At 46.3% G+C, this 20349-nt stretch overlaps 1 protein-coding gene across 1 annotated transcript in view; it reads left to right on the top strand.

The window, feature by feature from the left end:
* The window catches only part of GSG1 (germ cell associated 1), an 85850-nt gene that overhangs the window by 60155 nt on the left and 5346 nt on the right, over positions 1-20349 (top strand). The gene's annotated exons all lie outside the window — the stretch shown is intronic.

Raw genomic sequence — 20349 nt, 5'->3', positions numbered from 1 at the left:
CAGGAATGTCCAGTACTGGAGTAAAAAATATACAAATCTATTCTCCAGGATGTAATTAGGAGAACAATGCACTCTGTACGCCGCCCTCTAGAGGGCAGCATCCTTAACATCATGCATGACTCAGTTAAAAAGTCTAATATCATGATGCGGATTTAATTGCCAAATTAGTAGTATTTCTATTCCAAAAGGAACAGATTCCCAGCTATGGACAGCGCTGTTTCGGCCTATTGGGCCTCCTCAGCATAGTGTAGGGATACTGATTTGGCAGAGTGAGAGACTATGGTCTATAGTCTCTCACTCTGCCAAATCAGTATCCCTACACTATGCTGAGGAGGCCCAATAGGCCTAAACAGTGCTGTCCATAGCTGGGAATCATGGGAGTCATGCATGATGTTAAGGATGCTGCCCTCTAGAGGGCGGCGTACAGAGTGCACTGTTCTCCTAATTACATCCTGGAGAATAGATTTGCATATTTTTTACCCAGAATCCCTAGCGGAGCAGGAATGACTTGTAAGTCTCCGTACTGCCTATGTAGGCACACACTCTCCCTGATGTGTACGATTATCCCCTGACCCCAGTGCTGGAGTGAAATAGTCAAAGGACCTGAGATCCAGAGTCATGGCGTCGACCATGTCAGCCAGTTTATAAAGGTCAACCATGGACCAAGCATAGACCATGGAAGTGAGTTGTATAAGAAGGAGATTGTGGAAGAGTTCTGCAAGGCGAGGAGAAACAGGCTATTACAGGTAGACCAGATTGCTCTGGTGAAGCGTATGGGGACCAATGTTGGAATCAAAGGGGGAGGTCTTGTCCACAAGAGAGTGTTAGGGTGCATAGGAACAAGCCACAGTTTCTCAATCTCCACCCATTTCATGTAGGCTTTAAATAGCCTCCCAGATCTAGGGATCCAATGTCGCTTGGCATTCCAAACGGATTGCAATGGCCCTCTATAGGTCATGATACTGCTACTAGGAGAGTCTCAAAGAAATATAAGATTTTTGGGTCATTTTCACTACAGAAATCCTGCCTAAAAGGGAAATATAGATAAAAACAAGCACTGAGCAGTGCAATAGTGTATTACAGTTGATACAAAAACAAGTAAATAAGCACAATATAGAGATGATCTCTCACCTTAGAGGTCCTTTGCATGCACTGGAGTAGATTTGCACTGATATATAGAGAGTTTGCTATCTTAGAAATACTGAACTGTATATACATCTGCGATATTTTGTACTGGGCCTCTTCGTTTTTTCAGTGGGGAGGTCATGGGAGGCGGTCTCTGGACTTCTTTACATAGGGAAAAATCCTGTAAACAATAGACCAAACATCCCCAATGAACCTTCTTCTAGCGATCTGGATAGCCATCCTATCACAACTGATTTAAAACCAAAATCGTCCTTTTACCCTGTAGATCATACAGGGAGTAGAGATGAGCGAACAGTGTTCTATCGAACTCATGTTCAATCGGATATTAGGCTGTTCGGCATGTTCGAATCGAATCGAACACCGCGTGGTAAAGTGCGCCATTACTCGATTCCCCTCCCACCTTCCCTGGCGCCTTTTTTGCTCCAATAACAGCGCAGGGTAGGTGGGACAGGAACTACGACACCGGTGACGTTGAAAAAAGTAGGCAAAACCCATTGGCTGCCGAAAACATGTGACCTCTAATTTAAAAGAACAGCGACGCCCAGCTTCGCGTCATTCTGAGCTTGCAATTCACCGGGGACGGAGGTTTCCGTCCAGTTAGCTAGGGCTTAGATTCTGGGTAGGCAGGGACAGGCTAGGATAGGAAGGAGAAGACAACCAACAGCTCTTATAAGAGCTAAATTCCAGGGAGAAGCTTGTCAGTGTAACGTGGCACTGACGGGCTCAATCGCCGCAACCCAGCTTTCCCAGGATCCTGAATGGAATACACTGTCAGTGTATTCCCGTATACCCGATATATACCCCCGATACCCGTTCCAACGGTGTGCCCCCCCACCTTCACCCCAGAAATACCCTGCAAGTCCCCTAGCAATAGAATTGGGGCTATATACACCCACTATTTTTGCTACTGCCATATAGTGCCATTGTCTCACTGGGAATTCAAAGAATATATTGGGCTTACATATAACTTCAATTCCAGGGAGAAGCTTGTCAGTGTAACGTGGCACTGACGGGCTCAATCGCCGCAACCCAGCTTTCCCAGGATCCTGAATGGAATACACTGACAGTGTATTCCCGTATACCCGATATATACCCCCGATACCCGTTCCAACGGTGTGCCCCCCCACCTTCACCCCAGAAATACACTGCAAGTCCCCTAGCAATAGAATTGGGGCTATATACACCCACTATTTTTGCTACTGCCATATAGTGCCATTGTCTGACTGGGAATTCAAAGAATATATTGGGGTTACGTGCACCCACAATTTTTGCTACTGGTATATAGTGCCATTGTCTGACTGGGAATTCAAAGAATATATTGGGGTTACAAATACCCTCATTTCTTGCTACTGCCATATAGTGCCAGTTTCTGACTGGTAATTCAAAGAATATATTGGGGTTATAAATACCCTCATTTCTTGCTACTGGTATATAGTGCCATTGTCTGACTGGGAATTCAAAGAATATATTGGGGTTATAAATACCCTCATTTCTTGCTACTGGTATATAGTGCCATTGTCTGACTGGGAATTCAAAGAATATATTGGGGTTACAAATACCCTCATTTCTTGCTACTGCCATATAGTGCCAGTTTCTGACTGGTAATTCAAAGAATATATTGGGGTTATAAATACCCTCATTTCTTGCTACTGGTATATAGTGCCATTGTCTGACTGGGAATTCAAAGAATATATTGGGGTTACAAATACCCTCATTTCTTGCTACTGCCATATAGTGCCAGTTTCTGACTGGTAATTCAAAGAATATATTGGGGTTACGTGCACCCACAATTTTTGCTACTGGTATATAGTGCCATTGTCTCACTGGGAATTCAAAGAATATATTGGGGTTACAAATACCCTCATTTCTTGCTACTGGTATATAGTGCCATTGTCTGACTGGGAATTCAAAGAATATATTGGGGTTACAAATACCCTCATTTCTTGCTACTGGTATATAGTGCCATTGTCTGACTGGGAATTCAAAGAATATATTGGGGTTACAAATACCCTCATTTCTTGCTACTGGTATATAGTGCCATTGTCTGACTGGGAATTCAAAGAATATATTGGGGTTATAAATACCCTCATTTCTTGCTACTGGTATATAGTGCCATTGTCTGACTGGGAATTCAAAGAATATATTGGGGTTATAAATACCCTCATTTCTTGCTACTGGTATATAGTGCCATTGTCTGACTGGGAATTCAAAGAATATATTGGGGTTACAAATACCCTCATTTCTTGCTACTGCCATATAGTGCCAGTTTCTGACTGGTAATTCAAAGAATATATTGGGGTTACGTGCACCCACAATTTTTGCTACTGGTATATAGTGCCATTGTCTCACTGGGAATTCAAAGAATATATTGGGGTTACAAATACCCTCATTTCTTGCTACTGGTATATAGTGCCATTGTCTGACTGGGAATTCAAAGAATATATTGGGGTTACAAATACCCTCATTTCTTGCTACTGGTATATAGTGCCATTGTCTGACTGGGAATTCAAAGAATATATTGGGGTTACAAATACCCTCATTTCTTGCTACTGGTATATAGTGCCATTGTCTGACTGGGAATTCAAAGAATATATTGGGGTTACAAATACCCTCATTTCTTGCTACTGGTATATAGTGCCATTGTCTGACTGGGAATTCAAAGAATATATTGGGGTTACAAATACCCTCATTTCTTGCTACTGGTATATAGTGCCATTGTCTGACTGGGAATTCAAAGAATATATTGGGGTTACAAATACCCTCATTTCTTGCTACTGCCATATAGTGCCAGTTTCTGACTGGTAATTCAAAGAATATATTGGGGTTACGTGCACCCACAATTTTTGCTACTGGTATATAGTGCCATTGTCTCACTGGGAATTCAAAGAATATATTGGGGTTACAAATACCCTCATTTCTTGCTACTGGTATATAGTGCCATTGTCTGACTGGGAATTCAAAGAATATATTGGGGTTACAAATACCCTCATTTCTTGCTACTGGTATATAGTGCCATTGTCTGACTGGGAATTCAAAGAATATATTGGGGTTACAAATACCCTCATTTCTTGCTACTGCCATATAGTGCCAGTTTCTGACTGGTAATTCAAAGAATATATTGGGGTTACGTGCACCCACAATTTTTGCTACTGGTATATAGTGCCATTGTCTAACTGGGAATTCAAAGAATATATTGGGGTTACAAATACCCTCATTTCTTGCTACTGGTATATAGTACCATTGTCTGACTGGGAATTCAAAGAATATATTGGGGTTATAAATACCCTCATTTCTTGCTACTGGTATATAGTGCCATTGTCTGACTGGGAAGTCAAAGAATATATTGGGGTTATAAATACCATCATTTCTTGCTACTGGTATATAGTGCCATTGTCTGACTGGGAATTCAAAGTATATATTGGGGTTACAAATACCCTCATTTCTTGCTACTGCCATATAGTGCCAGTTTCTGACTGGTAATTCAAAGAATATATTGGGGTTACGTGCACCCACAATTTTTGCTACTGGTATATAGTGCCATTGTCTGACTGGGAATTCAAAGAATATATTGGGGTTACAAATACCCTCATTTCTTGCTACTGGTATATAGTGCCATTGTCTGACTGGGAATTCAAAGAATATATTGGGGTTACAAATACCCTCATTTCTTGCTACTGGTATATAGTGCCATTGTCTGACTGGGAATTCAAAGAATATATTGGGGTTACAAATACCCTCATTTCTTGCTACTGCCATATAGTGCCAGTTTCTGACTGGTAATTCAAAGAATATATTGGGGTTATAAATACCCTCATTTCTTGCTACTGGTATATAGTGCCATTGTCTGACTGGGAATTCAAAGAATATATTGGGGTTATAAATACCCTCATTTCTTGCTACTGGTATATAGTGCCATTGTCTGACTGGGAATTCAAAGAATATATTGGGGTTACAAATACCCTCATTTCTTGCTACTGCCATATAGTGCCAGTTTCTGACTGGTAATTCAAAGAATATATTGGGGTTACGTGCACCCACAATTTTTGCTACTGGTATATAGTGCCATTGTCTGACTGGAAATTCAAAGAATATATTGGAGTTACAAATACCCTCATTTCTTGCTACTGGTATATAGTGCCATTGTCTGACTGGGAATTCAAAGAATATATTGGGGTTACAAATACCCTCATTTCTTGCTACTGGTATATAGTGCCATTGTCTGACTGGGAATTCAAAGAATATATTGGGGTTATAAATACCCTCATTTCTTGCTACTGCCATATAGTGCCAGTTTCTGACTGGTAATTCAAAGAATATATTGGGGTTACGTGCACCCACAATTTTTGCTACTGGTATATAGTGCCATTGTCTGACTGGGAATTCAAAGAATATATTGGGGTTACAAATACCCTCATTTCTTGCTACTGGTATATAGTGCCATTGTCTGACTGGGAATTCAAAGAATATATTGGGGTTACAAATACCCTCATTTCTTGCTACTGGTATATAGTGCCATTGTCTGACTGGGAATTCAAAGAATATATTGGGGTTATAAATACCCTCATTTCTTGCTACTGCCATATAGTGCCAGTTTCTGACTGGTAATTCAAAGAATATATTGGGGTTATAAATACCCTCATTTCTTGCTACTGGTATATAGTGCCATTGTCTGACTGGGAATTCAAAGAATATATTGGGGTTACGTGCACCCACAATTTTTGCTACTGGTATATAGTGCCAATTTCTAACTGGGAATTCAAAATGCGCAAGGCTCCCGGAAAGGGACGTGGACGAGGCCGTGGGCGAGGTCGGGGGAATGGTTCTGGGGAGCAAGGTAGCAGTGAAGCCACAGGGCGTCCCGTGCCTACTCCTGTGGGGCAGCAAGCATTGCGCCACTCCACAGTGCCAGGGTTGCTTGCCACATTAACTAAACTGCAGGGTACAAACCTTAGTAGGCCCGAGAACCAGGAACAGGTCTTGCAATGGCTGTCAGAGAACGCTTATAGCACATTGTCCAGCAGCCAGTCAGACTCTGCCTCCTCTCCTCCTATTACCCAACAGTCTTGTCCTCCTTCCTCCCAAAATTCCCAAGCTTCACAGAACAATAACCCCAACTGTCCCTGCTCCCCAGAGCTGTTCTCTGCTCCTTTCATTGTCCCTCAACCTGCCTCTCCACGTCACGATTCCACGAACCTAACAGAGGAGCATCTGTGTCCAGATGCTCAAACACTAGAGTCTCCTCCATCTCTGTTCGATTTGGTGGTGGATGACCAGCAACCCACCCTCATCGACGATGATGTGACGCAGTTGCCGTCAGGGCATCCAGTTGACCGGCGCATTGTGCGGGAGGAGGAGATGAGACAGGAGTTGGAAGAGGAAGTGGTGGATGATGAGGACACTGACCCGACCTGGACAGGGGGGATGTCAAGCGGGGAAAGTAGTGTGGATGTTGAGGCAGGTGCAGCACCAAAAAGGGTAGCTAGAGGCAGAGGCAGAGGTCAGCAGCTTAGGCGAAGCCAGGCCACACCCGGAATCTCCCAAGATGTTCCAATTCGTACCCAGCCCCGAAAAACTCCCACCTCGAGGGCACGTTTCTCGAAGGTGTGGAGTTTTTTCAAGGAATGCGCCGAGGACAGATATAGTGTTGTCTGCACAATTTGCCTCTCGAAATTGATTAGGGGCTCTGAGAAGAGCAACCTGTCCACCACTTCAATGCGCCGTCATTTGGAATCCAAGCACTGGAATCAGTGGCAGGCAGCAACGGCATGACAAAGGCCGCCTGCCGTTCACGCCACTGCCACTGCCTCTGCCACTGCCTCTGCCTCTGCCACTGCCACTGCTGACTGTGCTGGCGATGCACTCCAGAGGACGAGCCAGGACACCACTTCATCTGCCTCCGCCACTTTGTTGACTTCTCCCTCATCCTCCCCTGTTCCTGTCTTATCTCCTTCTCCTGCACCATCAAAGGCACCATCAGGCGCTTCTTTACAACAACCCACCATCTCTCAGACATTGGAGCGGCGGCAGAAATACACTGCTAACCACCCACACGCGCAAGCCTTGAACGCCAACATCGCTAAACTGCTGGCCCAGGAGATGTTGGCGTTCCGGCTTGTTGAAACTCCCGCCTTCCTGGACCTGATGGCAACTGTGGCACCTCGCTATGCCGTCCCTAGCCGTCACTACTTCTCCCAGTGTGCCGTCCCCGCCTTGCACCAGCACGTGTCACTCAACATCAGGCGGGCCCTTAGTTCCGCGCTTTGCACAAAGGTCCACTTGACCACCGACGCGTGGACAAGTGCATGCGGACAGGGACGCTACATTTCACTGACGGCACACTGGGTGAATATAGTTGAGGCTGGGACTGCTTCCCAAACTGGCCCGGTGTACCTCGTCTCCCCGCCTAACATTCCTGGCAGGGACACGAGAAGAACACCCCCCTCCTCCTCCTCCTCTACCGCCTCCTCCTCCGCCACCGCCTCCTCCTCCGCCACCGCCTCCTCCTCCGCTGTTAGATTGACCCCAGCTACGAGTTGGAAACGTTGCAGCACTGGCGTTGGTAGACGTCAGCAGGCTGTGCTGAAGCTGGTCAGCTTGGGGGACAGACAGCACACTGCCTCCGAGGTGAGGGATGCCCTCCTCGATGAGACGGCAATATGGTTTCAGCCGCTGCACCTGGGCCCAGGCATGGTCGTTTGTGATAACGGCCGGAACCTGGTAGCAGCTCTGGAGCTTGCCGGACTCCAACATGTTCCATGCCTGGCCCACGTCTTCAACCTAGTGGTGCAACGTTTCCTAAAGAGCTACCCCAATGTTCCAGAGCTACTGGTGAAAGTGCGGCGCATGTGCGCCCACTTTCGCAAGTCGACAGTAGCCGCTGCTAGCTTAAAATCTCTCCAGCAACGCCTGCATGTGCCACAACACCGGCTTTTGTGCGACGTACCCACACGCTGGAACTCAACGTTTCAGATGTTGAATAGAGTGGTTGAGCAGCAGAGACCTTTGATGGAATACCAGCTACAAAACCCTAGGGTGCCACAAAGTCAGCTGCCTCAGTTTCACATCCATGAGTGGCCATGGATGAGAGACCTTTGTGACATCCTACGGGTCTTTGAGGAGTCCACAAGGAGGGTGAGCTCTGAGGATGCGATGGTGAGCCTTACAATCCCGCTCTTGTGTGTTCTGAGAGAATCCCTGATTGACATCAGGGATAACTCAGATCACACAGAGGAGTTAGGGATAGCATCCGATCTGTCACAGCTGGAGAGTAGGTCCACACATCTGTCCGCTTCACTGCGTTTAATGGAGGAGGAGGAGGAGGAGGAGGAGGAGGAAGAAGAGTTGTCCGATGATGTGATGGTGATACAGGAGGCTTCCGGGCAACTTCGAATCGTCCCATTGTTGCAGCGCGGATGGGTAGACATGGAGGATGAGGAGGAAATGGAGATTGAACTTTCCGGTGGGGCCAGAGGAGTCATGCCAACTAACACTGTGGCAGACATGGCTGAGTTCATGTTGGGGTGCTTTACAACCGACAAGCGTATTGTCAAAATCATGGAGGACAACCAGTACTGGATCTTTGCTATCCTTGACCCCCGGTATAAAAACAACATCTCGTCTTTTATTCCGGTAGAGGGGAGGGCCAATCGCATCAATGCTTGCCACAGGCAATTGGTGCAGAATATGATGGAGATGTTTCCAGCATGTGACGTTGGCGGCAGGGAGGGCAGTTCCTCCAGTAGGCAACCAAGTTCTCACCGGTCCACACAAACGAGGGGCACACTGTCTAAGGTCTGGGACACCTTGATGGCACCCCCTCGCCAAAGTGCCGCCACGGAGGGTCCTAGTGTCACCAGGCGTGAGAAGTTGGACCTGTGGCTTGAACTTGCCCTATATGCCTTGGAGGTGCTGTCCTGTCCTGCCGCCAGCGTCCTATCTGAGAGGGTGTTCAGTGCAGCCAGTGGCATCATCACTGACAAGCGCACCCGTCTGTCAGCTGAGAGTGCCGACCGGCTCACTTTGATAAAAATGAACCACCACTGGATAGAGCCTTCATTTTTGTGCCCACCTGTGTAAAGCACCCCAACATGAAACTCCATGTCTGTACTCAACCTCTCCAATTCCTCCGCATCCTCATACTCATCCACCATAAGCGTTGTACAATTCTGCTAATACTAGGCTCCCTCCACCCTGATTTCCCCCAACTCTGCTGGTTAGAGGCTCCCTCCACCCTGCTTTCCCACAACTCTGCTGGTTAGAGGCTCCCTCCACCCTGCTTTCCCACAACTCTGCTGGTTAGAGGCTCCCTCCACCCTGCTTTCCCACAACTCTGCTGGTTAGAGGCTCCCTCCACCCTGCTTTCCCACAACTCTGCTGGTTAGAGGCTCCCTCCACCCTGATTTCCACCAACTCTGCTGGTTAGAGGCTCCCTCCACCCTGCTTTCCCACAACTCTGCTGGTTAGAGGCTCCCTCCACCCTGATTTCCACCAACTCTGCTGGTTAGAGGCTCCCTCCACCATGAATTGGTCCAAACTGGGCTGTTTAGCGGCTCCCTCCACCATGAATTGGTCCAAACTGGGGTTTTTAGAGGCTCCCTCCACCATGAATTGGTCCAAACTGGGCTGTTTAGAGGCTCCCTCCACCATGAATTGGTCCAAACTGGGGTTTTTAGAGGCTCCCTCCACCATGAATTGGTCCAAACTGGGCTGGTTAGAGGCCTCCTCCACCATGAATTTGCCCAAACTGGGCTGTTTAGAGGCTCCCTCCACCATGAATTTGCCCAAACTGGCCTGTTTAGAGGCTCCCTCCACCATGAATTGGTCCAAACTGGGGTTTTTAGAGGCTCTCTCCACCATGAATTGGTCCAAACTGGGCTGTTTAGAGGCTCCCTCCATCATGAATTGGTCCAAACTGGGCTGGTTAGAGGCTCCCTCCACCATGAATTGGTCCAAACTGGGGTTTTTAGAGGCTCCCTCCACCATGAATTGGTCCAAACTGGGCTGGTTAGAGGCTCCCTCCACCATGAATTTGCCCAAACTGGGGTTTTTAGAGGCTCCCTCCACCATGAATTGGTCCAAACTGGGCTGGTTAGAGGCTCCCTCCACCATGAATTTGCCCAAACTGGGCTGTTTAGAGGCTCCCTCCACCATGAATTTGCCCAAACTGGCCTGTTTAGAGGCTCCCTCCACCATGAATTGGTCCAAACTGGGGTTTTTAGAGGCTCCCTCCACCATGAATTGGTCCAAAATGGGGGGTTTTAGAGGCTCCCTCCACCATGAATTTGCCCAAACTGGGCTGTTTAGAGGCTCCCTCCATCATGAATTGGTCCAAACTGGGGTTTTTAGAGGCTCCCTCCACCATGAATTGGTCCAAACTGGGCTGGTTAGAGGCTCCCTCCACCATGAATTTGCCCAAACTGGGCTGTTTAGAGGCTCCCTCCACCATGAATTTGCCCAAACTGGCCTGTTTAGAGGCTCCCTCCACCATGAATTGGTCCAAACTGGGGTTTTTAGAGGCTCTCTCCACCATGAATTGGTCCAAACTGGGCTGTTTAGAGGCTCCCTCCATCATGAATTGGTCCAAACTGGGGTTTTTAGAGGCTCCCTCCACCATGAATTGGTCCAAACTGGGCTGGTTAGAGGCTCCCTCCACCATGAATTTGCCCAAACTGGGCTGTTTAGAGGCTCCCTCCACCATGAATTGGTCCAAACTGGGGTTTTTAGAGGCTCCCTCCACCATGAATTGGTCCAAACTGGGCTGTTTAGAGGCTCCCTCCACCATGAATTGGTCCAAACTGGGGTTTTTAGAGGCTCCCTCCACCATGAATTGGTCCAAACTGGGGTTTTTAGAGGCTCCCTCCACCATGAATTTGCCCAAACTGGGCTGTTTAGAGGCTCCCTCCACCATGAATTTGCCCAAACTGAGCTGTTTAGAGGCTCCCTCCACCATGAATTGGTCCAAACTGGGGTTTTTAGAGGCTCCCTCCACCATGAATTGGTCCAAACTGGGGGTTTTTAGAGGCTCCCTCCACCATGAATTTGCCCAAACTGGGCTGTTTAGAGGCTCCCTCCATCATGAATTGGTCCAAACTGGGGGTTTTAGAGGCTCCCTCCACCATGAATTGGTCCAAACTGGGGTTTTTAGAGGCTCCCTCCACCATGAATTGGTCCAAACTGGGGTTTTTAGAGGCTCCCTCCACCATGAATTTGCCCAAACTGGGCTGTTTAGAGGCTCCCTCCACCATGAATTTGCCCAAACTGGGCTGTTTAGAGGCTCCCTCCACCATGAATTGGTCCAAACTGGGGTTTTTAGAGGCTCCCTCCACCATGAATTGGTCCAAACTGGGGGGTTTTAGAGGCTCCCTCCACCATGAATTTGCCCAAACTGGGCTGTTTAGAGGCTCCCTCCACCATGAATTGGTCCAAACTGTGGTTTTTAGAGGCTCCCTCCACCATGAATTGGTCCAAACTGGGCTGTTTAGAGGCTCCCTCCACCATGAATTGGTCCAAACTGGGGTTTTTAGAGGCTCCCTCCACCATGAATTGGTCCAAACTGGGGGGTTTTAGAGGCTCCCTCCACCATGAATTTGCCCAAACTGGGCTGTTTAGAGGCTCCATCCACCATGAATTTGCCCAAACTGAGCTGTTTAGAGGCTCCCTCCACCATGAATTGGTCCAAACTGGGGTTTTTAGAGGCTCCCTCCACCATGAATTGGTCCAAACTGGGGGTTTTTAGAGGCTCCCTCCACCATGAATTTGCCCAAACTGGGCTGTTTAGAGGCTCCCTCCATCATGAATTGGTCCAAACTGGGGTTTTTAGAGGCTCCCTCCACCATGAATTGGTCCAAACTGGGGTTTTTAGAGGCTCCCTCCACCATGAATTGGTCCAAACTGGGGTTTTTAGAGGCTCCCTCCACCATGAATTTGCCCAAACTGGGCTGTTTAGAGGCGCGGTTTTCGCCTGCAGTTTCTATAGCACATATAGGAAAAAAAACCCTAGCGAAAACCGCTAGCGAAAACCGCGTCAAAAACCTCGTCAAAAACCGCGTGGAATGCAAAAAACAGCGTCAAAAAAACTCCTCGAGGTTTTTTACCTCACACAAATAAGCTAGGCGGTTTTCACATGTGAACTGACCCTTAGGCTGTGATGTTGGGGTAATAGAGGGTCTTTGGTGTGTTAGATGCCCCCAGACATGCTTCCCCTGCTGTCCCAGTGTCATTCCAGAGGTGTTGGCATCATTTCCTGGGTTGTCATAGTGGACTTGGTGACCCTCCAGACACGGATTTGGGTTTCCCCCTTAATGAGTATCTGTTCCCCATAGACTATAATGGGGTTCGAAACCCATTCGAACACACGAACATTGAGCGGCTGTTCGAATCGAATTTCGAACCTCGAACATTTTAGTGTTCCCTCATCTCTAACAGGGAGCCATTTGAAAAAATTATTTTCACTAGTAGCCACTGAGTTTAGAAAGCTTTTATGGATCAGTAACATACAGCAACATAATCTAACCCTGGAAGAAAAAAGAGCTATTCATTTCCTAATGAACAATGAAAATATAGTCACTAGCAATGCCGATAAGGGGGTTTTGGGGGTAGTCATACAAAAAATGGAAGGCTACTTACACGAGGCTTACAACATCCTTTTCGATAGTGATTATTATATATTACTAGTAGAATACCCGCGGCTTCGCTCGTGGAAAATATGTTAAATTGTTGGTTATGCTGGCTAAAGTAAAATTTTCAGTGTCACACTGTAATTGAAATTTTCAGAGTGCAACAGTAGATCTTTTTTCCACTTAAAGAAGACCTTTCACCATATCCGGGCACAGGCAGTGTTATATACTGCCGGAAAGCTGACAGTGCGCTGAATTCAGCGCACTGTCGGCTTTCCCGATCTGTGCCCGGTGTGAAGAGCTTACGGTCCGGTACCGTAGCTCTTCTATGGTCAGAAGGGCGTTTCTGACCATTAGCCAGAGACGTCCTTCTGCCTCGCGGCGCCTATCACGCTGTGCTGTGGAGCGGGGAGGAACACCCCCCTGCCTCTCCTGATAATACTCGTCTATGGACGAGCGCTGTGAGCAGAGGGAGGGGGCGTTCCTCCCCGCTCCATAGCACAGCGTGATAGGCGCCGAGAGGCAGAAGGGTGTCCCTGGCTAATGGTCAGAAACGCCCTTCTGACCATAGAAGAGCTACGGTACCGAACCGTAAGCTCTTCACACCGGGCACAGATCGGGAAAGCCGACAGTGCGCTGAATTCAGCGCACTGACAGCTTTCCGGCAGTATATAGAACTGCCTGTGCCCGGATATGGTGAAAGGTCCTCTTTAAACATACCTCCCAACTTTTGAAGTACAATAAGAGGGACAAAATGTGTGGCACACTATGCTCAACGTGGCAAATTTAGTTCCTCCCACTTTTATGTTGACTCCGCCCATTCTCCCATTCATTTTTTCATGTGCCTCCACACAGTATAATCCTCCTACGGTCACCCGTAAATTATATGCCCCCCTTCATCTCCATCACCCAGTTTCAAGTCCCCCCTTCATCTGCCCCCTAGTTTCATGTCCCCCCTCCATCTGCCCCCAGTTTCATGTCCCCCACACCATCTGCCCCAGTTTCATGTTCCCCTCTATCTCTGTCCCCAGTTCCATGTCCCCCCTCCATCTTTGCCCCCGGTTTCATGTCCCCCATCTCTGCCCCAGTTTCATATCGCCCTTTCATCTCTTCCCACAGTTTCATGTCTCCCTCTATCTTTGCCCCAGTTTCATGTCCCCCCTCCATTTCTGCCCCAGTTTCATGTCCCCCCTCCATCTCTGCCCCCAGTTTCATATCTCCCCTCCATCTCTGCCCCATTTTCATGTCCCTCTCCATCTCTGCCCCAGTTTCATGTACCCCCCCTCCATCTCTGCCCCAGTTTCATTCCTCCTCCATCTCTGCCCCAGTTTCATGCCCCCCTCCATCTCTGCACCAGTTTAATATATCCCCTTCCTTCTCTGCCCTAGTTTCATGCCCCCCCTCCATCTCTGCACCAGTTTAATATATCCCCTTCCTTCTCTGCCCTAGTTGCATGCCCCCCCTCCATCTCTGCCCCAGTTTCATGTCCCCCCTCCATCTTTTCCCCCACTTTCATGTCCCCCTACATCTCTGCCCCCAGTTTTAAAGTCCTCCCTCCATCTCTGCCCTAAGTTTAATGTCCCCCCCCTCCATGTCTGCCCCAGTTTCATATCGTTCTTCCCACTCCTTCATCTGCCCCTAGTTTCATGGGCCCCCTTCATTATGTTCTCCCTCAATGTTTAACACAAAACAACACTGATACTCAGCTTTCCCTCGCTACACACAGCTCTCTCCACAGTCCCACTTACAGAGTTGTAGGCATGATGTGAGTGACGTCATCACATCACGCCTACACATCCAGGAGCCAGATCGCAGCGTTAAAGCAGGAGCTGAGTTGTGACAGCTCCTGCTTTACTCACCTATGTATTCAACTCCGGACGCAGATGAGTTAAAATCGGGACATACCTGCTGCTGACTGGGACAGTGGCACAGGACCCTGAATCTGGTACTGTTGGGAGGCAAAATTTTTTTACTTATTTTGGCATTTTACTAATTTACTACAACTTTTTTTTTCATTTCAACATTTTTATTGATTTTACATATTCAATAGATAATTATGTAGTATAAACTATTACAACTATATTTTAAACTATTTTTTATCAAAAATTAAAATGTATGCCCCTTACACAAACATCTAAAATATTTACACCCAATTAACAACATAATGCAACCCTCTCCCCTCCCTCCAGTGTAATCTATAGTTCACCGACAAAAGAGTAAAATTGGTTTACAGTTACACTACTATCTATTGTAGGACTTCAGTAATGAAAACTCCCTGTATAGTAAGCAATAATGACAATCTTACTATTAGGCAGTTTTCACCTGACCAATATTGCTGCTCAGTAAGGCTGCTTGCACACTACAGTAACACTACAGTCTATGGGCCGTGGATTCACAACTTTGTGCACAAAGAAGTCTATGCAACTGCCAAATCCACGGCCTGGAGGCTCGTGAAAAATACTGCAGTGTGCAAGCAGCCACTAAGGATTCCAGACATGTTTTATCAGTGCATGCGTGCATCCATCTGAGTGTCTTTGCGTGTGTGGTCCATGCGTATGTGTGGCATTTGTGGGGTGGTGTTTATGTTGTGTGTGTCTACAGTGGTCTGGTGTTTGTGTGTTGTGGCATTTGTGTGGTGTTCTGCTTGTGGGTTGGTGTATGTGTGCTGTCTGTGTGATGTTTGTGTGTTGTGTGTGGTGGTGCGGCCCCTTCAGCAGCGACTCTTTGGCGCTGTCGCTATAAACCGTCCCTGTCAGTCACAACTGTTGTTTTCCCCTCAGCGCTTTCACTTTCACTTTTCCCCATTATATGTAAAGGGCCTAAATTTAGGGGCCCCAATCTCATGACGGGGGAAAGCTAGCCAGATGTAACATGCGCAGAATTCTGCTCCTGTGGGTGGAGAGAGGGCGTGCTAAATTTCACCCAACTCGGGCAAGAACTGTGGATTTGTATAGAATTTGAATTTTATATATATAGATTGGATGAGGAACCCACCTATAGACTTCTAGTTAACTACTACAAAATCATCCTTGACGCTTATAGTGAGGGAATCCTCACAAAGAGGGGGATTTCATTTCAATTAAAAATCCAACAATAGCATTTTTCTACCACCTCACTAAGATCCATATTGTTCCAAATAATCCACCGGGTAGGTTCATCTCTGGAATTAACCCCTTCCCGACATGCGCCGTAATAGTACGGCGCATGTCGGGTCTGTAACTATGGCGACCGCCCGGGAGCCGGGCGGCCGCCATAGCCGCCGGGTGTCTACTGCTTTAAGCAGTAGACAACCGGCTCTAATGCCTCCGATCGGTCCCCGGACCGATCGGAGGCATTAACCCCTCCGGCGCCACGGGCAAAGGCGCCGGAGGCGCCATTTTCCTGGCGACGCATGGGCGCCGCCATTTTGCCCGGGATCGCCGGCTCCTGGAGCATGCTCCAGGGCCGACGTCCCGTTGCCATGACAGCCGGGAGCCTTGTACAGGCTCCCAGGCTTGTCTGCAAATCCTCTCTTTTGCAGGCTGGTCTATGCAGCTTGCAAAAGAAAGGATGATTTTTTGCAATGCATTGCAATGCATTAGCATTGTAATGCATTGCATTAGTGATCAGACCCCCTGGGGTTCAACACCCCTAGGGGGTCTAATAAATGCAAAAAAAAAAAAAAAAAAAGTAAAAAAAATTAAAAAAAATATAAAAAGTATTAAAAGTTCAAATCACCCCATATACATGTTAGGTATCCCCGCGTCCAAAATCGCCCGCTCTACAAATCTATAAAAATATTTTTCCTGTTCGGTAAACGCCGTAGCGGGAAAAATAGTCAAAAGTGCCAAACCGCCGTTTTTTCACTGTTTTGATTCTGATAAAAATTTGAATAAAAAGTGATCAAAGCAATAATATTTCCCAAAAATGGTAGAACTAAAAAGTACACCTGGCCCCGCAAAAAAAGACGCCCTATGCATCCCCGTACACTGACGTATAAAAAAGTTACGGCCGTCGGAATATGGCGACTTTTAGAAAAAACATTTTTTAACACAGTTTTGGAATTTTTTTTAGGGGTCAAAATGTAAATAAAACCATATAAATTTGGTATCCCTGGAACCGTACCAAAACACACAATATATGGGACATGTCATTTTGGCTGCACAGTGAATGCTGTAAAACCAAAGCCCGTAAGAAAGTCGCAGAAATGCATTTTTTCTTCAAATCCACCCCATTCTGAATTTTTTTCCTGCTTCCCAGTACATTCTACAGAATAATTAATGGTAGCATCATGAAGAAAAATTTGTCCCGCAAAAATTAAGATCTCATATGGCTCTGGGAGCGGAGAAATAAAAAAGTTATGGGGTTTATAAGGAGGGGAGTCAAAAACGAAAAACGAAAATCAAAAAATGCCATCGGCGGGAAGGGGTTAAAGGGGTTGTCCCATCACAAGGATCCTATCTATACTGCTTGTTAATGTGGATGCAAGACTTTTCCTAAATACACTGCTTCAGCAAAACTGCTTTGTTTGTCCACTATCATACTTTATTCAATTCATTGTTGACACAGCCCTTGACTTATCTGCTCAAAAGTCAAGTGATGTATCTGCCTGCTCTCAGGGGGGAGGGTGGGGGGCTAAGTGCACGGGAGAGAGCCTGTGTCTAGCTATTCCTGTGTCTACACCACGTGACCTAGGTCCTGCACTCAGATAGGGGAGAGGAGCTGCTTTCATTTCTGAACGTCTTCTGTTCTCCCAGTTATCAGGCTAGCTAATTCAATTGTGTTCATTATGGCAGAGACAGACAGTCTCTGTATGTAACACAGAATGGAGTTGCTCCTGCCTGTACTTCATAGTCCAATATTGTGCATATAGTGTTTAAGGACCTTTGATGACATCACAGGCCCTTCAGCCTCCCCATAGGATCATGCTATGCGGTGGGCGGATCTACACACTAATTTGGGGGCGGAGCTAAACATCAGGTTGCATGTGAAACGCCGCCCACCAAATGTTGCAAGAAACCAGGAAGAAAGACGATTTTACAGCAGTGAAGACTGCTGAGTATGTGACGTGGGAATACCCCTTTAATTCCAGTATCAGGAATTTTTCCCAATACTTAATGTACACACTTACAGAAATATATCACTCTATTACCCTGAGAGATTTGGCAAGGTTGGTCAGAATGCATCTTCTTCTTTAAGAGGTACATTGATTATCTTCTCTTCATTTGGGAGGGAACCAGGCTGATTTTGACAAATTTACATCTCATTTAAGTAGCAAGAACTGGGGTCTTAAATTCACAGTAATAACTAGCAGCAGTGGAATGCAGTACCTTGATTTAGTCCTTATGGGAAAAGAGGAACAGCTTTCAAGAAAAACTTTTTTTTACAAAAAATTAGACTACAACAATCTTTTAGATTATCAAAGCCTTCACTATCAGAAATGGAAGGATAATTTATCATTCGGACAATTCAAGATGATCAGAAGAAAATAAACCAAAGTCACTTATTATCCCAAAGGGCTAGTTCATACGGTGGAAAAGTTTTCTGCCGTGTGGTTTTTTTGGTGCGGCTAGCCACGATGGGATGCTGATGGAGTGCATCGGCATTCTGTTGTGGCATCCCACTCCTGATTAGGACTGAATGAATGGGCCTAAACTGGAGCGGAATACAAAAAAAGAAAGGACATGTTGCTTCTTGTTTCCGCTAGCTAGCTAACGGAAAAAAAAAGCAAGTGGCTCCCACTGAAGTGAATGGGAGCCTTTTTTGCAGGAGGATTTTGAGGTGGATTCCATGTCGAAATCTGCCTGCAAAAAACTCTTTGTGGACATACCCTTACAGAGTAACATTCTTACAAAGAGATTCAGGAAAAGTAATCATTAAAACTGCTAGAAATAAAGCCAAAAACCTTGCACAGATACAATATCCAAACTCGAGAATTAGATCTACAGATAAATACATATCCAACCTTATTACCCCATACAGTACAATGGGGCTATCACAATATCCCACATTATATCCTGAAAAAAAAAAACAAATTATGAACAGGACTAAATTTTCTGGCATGGAGCAGGCAATAGTCAAGCATAACAACCAGACAAGGATCAAGTGAAATCTTAAAAGGGAAACACAGTTGGTGAGGACCTCTAGTGGGAGGGGGCGGCTGTGAACTCTAGGCCAGAACAAAACTAAGTCACATGGGCTAAGTTAGAGGGTGGTGGATGCAGGAATCAAACAACGAAGGGAACTATCCCACCCTGTACAACTTCCAAAATAGTATAAAGAAGCCAGAACATGGGGCCTGAAAAAAGTCAATACTATGAGAAAGTCACAGCATCCTGAAAAACAAGGACCTGAAAAGAGAAAATAAGAGTCATGAGGGAGGGGATTCAACTGAAAGCTTCTGTGAAGATGGCAGTGGGAGTTGGCGCTTTGATTTCTGCTGTTGTCATAGTGGAGGCGGCAGTGTAGGAAGAAGACTCAGTTCGCAGTCTATCAAATCCAGCAGGGGAATTTTCAGAGTCTTGCAGAAGAGATGCAGGTTCAAGAAAAATCTAAAAGTACTACAGTGTTTGTCTTGTTGAGCTGTCAAAAAACAAAGGAAATCCCCACTTATAGGGAACAACAGACTGGGACCAAAATCTTCAGAAGGATTGGCAAGGAGAAGCGCTCACCCAATTGGATAACGATATGTTTATTAAGGCACGACGCGTTTCAGGCACTTAGGCCCTTTATCAAGTGCAATAAATCACCTTCCCAGAGCAGCTGGGAGTCTTAGTGGTTCCGAGTTCAGGCTCTATGCCTCTACGTCCCAGTGACGTTTCTTCCAGCTGCTTCCCTCTTGGTTTCTAACATCTTTTGAACTGTTGGGGTTGTTGTGTCCTACACAACCCCCTAAGGTGAGCGGCTTCCCATTTGCTTACCTTTACTCATACTTGTGCTGAATTTACTACACTAGGGTCGGCTCGGTGCCGTATTTTTTCTTTTTCTCTTGTTCCACTTATAGGGAAGTTAGTGGTCTTTGAGTGGTTGGAGGAGGGGGTGGAATTGACATCTCTTCTAAAGCATGAACCTTGAAAAGTCCTAAAACAGCTGGATTCTTGCTTTAGCCATCATAGCTTCCTTTAGTGCAAAATGGTGGACAAAGCATATTACATCCTGGGGAATATGCCTGTAAAAATACGACTGTAAAATGTCATTGAAGTCAACGGGAGTCTTATTTTTACACGTGTATTTTGCAAAAAGACCCACGCGTTTACTCCATGTGAAGGCTCCCTCACATAACTTCAACTGTGTTTGCCTCAGATAGGTAGAAATTGGACAGATGGGTTCTAGGAACCCTGATAGCGCTATACACTATGTTTTGAGCCAATTTAAATTGAAGTTAGTACCAAACTTGTTGAACCCGAAAAGAATCTGGAACCCGACCAACAGAACCCGAAACAAATCGAATTTCATTAGAGATTCTCCCATCTCTAACAGGAGTTTTGTGGGAGGATATATATATATATATTTTAAACAAATTGTTTAGGAAGGGTTTAAAAAAAATACAAGAGACAATATTCAACTTGCTGATCCCCTGCTGTTCTCCCTTACCTGCCTGTTTTTTCTT

This window comes from Leptodactylus fuscus, chromosome 9 (genome assembly GCF_031893055.1).
Source record: "Leptodactylus fuscus isolate aLepFus1 chromosome 9, aLepFus1.hap2, whole genome shotgun sequence".
Classification (NCBI taxonomy): domain Eukaryota; kingdom Metazoa; phylum Chordata; class Amphibia; order Anura; family Leptodactylidae; genus Leptodactylus; species Leptodactylus fuscus.
This window is presented reverse-complemented; position numbering and strand designations above follow the sequence as displayed.